At 35.5% G+C, this 3,870-nt stretch overlaps 1 non-coding gene across 1 annotated transcript; it reads right to left on the bottom strand.

Moving 5' to 3' along the window:
• Positions 1–3,514: 3,514 nt before the first annotated feature.
• On the bottom strand, positions 3,515–3,621 carry LOC116128955. The gene has a single exon (XR_004127836.1). It is a non-coding gene; the product is annotated as a small nucleolar RNA R71 (small nucleolar RNA).
• Between the last annotated feature and the right edge of the window lie 249 nt (positions 3,622–3,870).

Genomic DNA, 3,870 nt, shown 5'->3' with positions numbered 1-3,870 from the left:
AAATTAAACGTGTCGGTACATGGCCCAACTAAAACCGATTTCCTCGAGTCTAGGGGAATCGGTGGGTCACCTAGGGGTCCTGTAATAAACATCTCGAGCCTTCAAGTATGGTTGTCTTGTTCTTTGCTCCGTCTTCAAGTACATCACAAAAGCTTTTAAATTTACAAAAAGAATAATAATACAAAATTCTTTACATCAATAATTTAGAAATCTCGATTTACATTCGAGGGGAATTAGATGAGAAGAGAATGTACATCGAGAAGAGGAGAAAGGTAGGACACGCCTATTTAATAATTTATACAACCATACATACCCAAAAATATTTTAAAACATTCACCCTTAGGTCTAAGGCTCATGTATCGGGCACCATGCAATATACAAACAAGTGCAAAGCATACATTTCAAAACAACCAATTTTGAAATTTGTGGGTTAATTACATTTACCCCCTGACAATTTACAGATCTGTAATTTGGTCCAAAAGTTTTGAAACTTTTGGTTCTGGCCCTTGTGCACTCGGAAGTGCGCTTGCTACAACGATGAGTTAGATTACCACGGTGATTTGGTATAGCGCCCGTCCTAAGGACGATCGCCGCGGCGAGCGCTGTTTTAGTATAGCGCTCATCCAGAAGACGATCGCCACAGCGAGTGCTGGTTTCGTCACCAGCGTGAGCGTGAATAATACTCGCTGCAATGATGGGTTATATCGTCGTGGCGAGTGTACACAGATCTGTAGCTTTGAATCTGTTCATACAGTAACCATATACACTTTAAACAGATTTTGCAATCAATCAAACACATTGATCTCAACAAAAATCCATCAATCATTATACCAAACCAGCAGATCATCAACAAATTAAAATTAATCGATTAATAATTTCTTAATACATGTTTTAAGGCAGATCTTATGCAGATTCAATATGGCAACATATTATCATCAAATACATGTTATCAACCATAAACATAAGAACTGTAAAATTTAGTACCCTAGGCTCTGATACCACTATTAGTAAACGGTCCCATAAACGCAGCGGAAACAAAAAAATATAATACAAGGATTGTTTACATGAGCCAAGATCAAGGGTATAATTCTACAATTTATATTAAAGTAAAATCTGCACAAAAATGAAACATAAGTTAAGAAAAACATACGCACGTTTGGAGGCTCCTCCAAATTTGACTATGAATGTTTTTGCTACCGAGCCAAGTGTAGGATCGAACCCACATAGTCCACATAAAGACAATCACAAGGAACTAAGGATGGATTTGCTAGATCCTCCTTAGCCTTAAGAGTCAAGAAGAAGAAAAATCAAAGGACTGATTTTAGGCAAAAATGAATCTGCCGTGGGAGAGGAAATGGGGCTGCTCTGTGTGTGGTTTTCAAAGAGAAAAATTATGTATATTTTAATTAACACACACCTTTTCTTTTATAGTAAATTAAGTTGCCCTATTCCTATATGGAATAGGCTTGGGCTCCAACCCAACACCCCATGTTACCAAACACTCCCAATTTGATATTTTTATTTTCCATCATTATCTCAATTAAAATCAATTAATATATATTTAATATATATTAACATTTAACAATAATGATAATATATTTAAATATGTGCGAACACATATTTAAACGTAATTTCACTTCTTTAATTTTTCTAACAAATTAAATAAAGGCTACAACCTCAGCAAATTTAATTGCACTGTGAAATTACCAAAATACCCTTTCGCCTAAAAAGATGAAAACGTCTTTCTTTCTTCCTGAGTCTTAAATTATCTTCTATGTGTGTGACCCATAGACTCCTCATCATACTGACAGTGCATAGTATCGCGATTAACACCAATTAATCGTCTCACTAATACACAGATCAAGATTGGCCCCTCGCAAGGCATCATGGTCACCCTATAGATTCGAATTCAGCAAAGTAGCTACCTGTCAATAATATGGTTACCGTATGATAATCATATTTTACACTATGATTTTGCATTGAATTTTGATAGGATTTAGGATACTTTTCATACAATTTGGGCCATAATTGCTACCTAATTCTATTAATTTGTCTTTGTAGGCCTAAACGATGACTTTTAACATAAAGGATAGTTTTGAGCGTAAATTATGTAACTTGAGCTTGGAAAATCAGAATGACCTGAATTAAGAAGCTTTGGAAAGGTAAGAAGAAGAGCTACAACTTTCATGTTTTGGGTTTTTGCTAATTCTGACTGGGCAAGGGAGAAACCTTGGCTTGAAGTCGTGAAAAGTATGCTGGGAACTGAAGAAAAAATGTCTTTGGACGTGCTTCAGTATTTCTACCATAAATTGAGCTGTAGACCTTGGATTGTGCTGATTCCTGAATTAATAGAAATATAATTGAAAGGGCTACAATTCGTATGTTTAACACTTTTCCAGATTCAGACTCTATCATACTCAAATTTGGCCCGAAATTCTTTGCCACTATGAAACCTGCATCAGATTTAAAAATAAAACGACGCGTTTTGGCTTGCTAAGGCTTCATCCTTAAGTGAGAGAGGTATAAATTAGAGCGAAAGGGAAGAGAAAAGAAGCTTGGTTCGTCATTTGGGGGGCAGTTCATGGAAGGAGAAGATTATTGAAGATTTGGGCTTCAAATTAGAGAAGATTTCTCCATCTTTTACTTGTTTTTCAATGATGAATCTTGATTCAGTTGGTTTTTGTTATTTTATTTCGTTTTTGTGTATGAACTGAGTTGTTTAGCTAGGGTTTGATGTAACCTTGATACAATGATTCAAATTTATATGAATTGATTTACTTTGAGTTTTAATTTCATGATTGAGTGTTTATCTCTTTGCTTAATGACTTTTGGATGCTTGATCACCATTCAAATGTGTGTTGTTCACAATGAGACTGAGAAGTGATTTGTGATTGTGCCTCTTGGGATAAATACCATAGATTAGCAAACGCTAGAGATAGGTTTAGCGATCTATGAAATCTAGATAGAATTCCACAAAGCTTAAAATCCTTTGAACTATTAATCTTCATTTTGTTGGGTGCGGAAGCTTAATAGGGATAAGTAGGGAAATGTAGCATGAGAATGTATGTTTTACAACTTAGGGAATTCGATTTTCAATCAAGGAATTAGAACTTGGGTAATAGATTCTATGATTTGGGTTAGCGTATTTAGGTGAATTCAACACCCTAGCATTTGTTTTAGAATTGTTTAATTAGTTAAGTTGTTGGGTTTTGCATTTGTATTTAGTTTGTTAATCTTCCATCAATCCAATTTATTGTTGCTTCAATTAGGACTTAAACTAGAAAAATCGGTAATTAGTAACACTATCCTCGTGGGAACGATACTCACTCATCACTTTATTACTTAGTGCGACTAGTATACTTGCTACATATTGCATGTTGTAGGAAACACGCATCAAGTTTTTGGCGCCGTTGCCGGGGATAGTTGATTATTAATATTGATAGTATCTAGTGTAGTGCTAAATTGAAGCTTTTATTTCATTTTTGTAGTTAATCGTAAATATTGTATAGTCTTAAGTATGAGAAATGACATTACCTCTTTCGTGCAAGGCAACGATGAATCACTATATGAAGCTTGGGAGAGGTACACGGAGTTGTTAAGGAATTGTCCACATAATGGTCTACCGTTTTGGAGACAAGTCTAAACATTTTACAATGGGTTGCTACCACATATTCAAACTATGGTAGATGTGGCAGCAGGTGGAGCCTTAAATAACAAGACCCCAGAAGATGCTTATGGATTACTTGAGGTGATGGCCAACAATAACTACCAAGGACCTAATGAGAGAGCAATCTCGAAGAGAACAATGGGTCTACATGAAGTCGATCCATTTGCCACATTATTTGCACAAACTACATCACTTTAAAGCCA

Source organism: Pistacia vera, unplaced genomic scaffold (assembly GCF_008641045.1).
Source record: "Pistacia vera cultivar Batoury unplaced genomic scaffold, PisVer_v2 Contig205, whole genome shotgun sequence".
NCBI lineage: Eukaryota > Viridiplantae > Streptophyta > Magnoliopsida > Sapindales > Anacardiaceae > Pistacia > Pistacia vera.
This window is presented reverse-complemented; position numbering and strand designations above follow the sequence as displayed.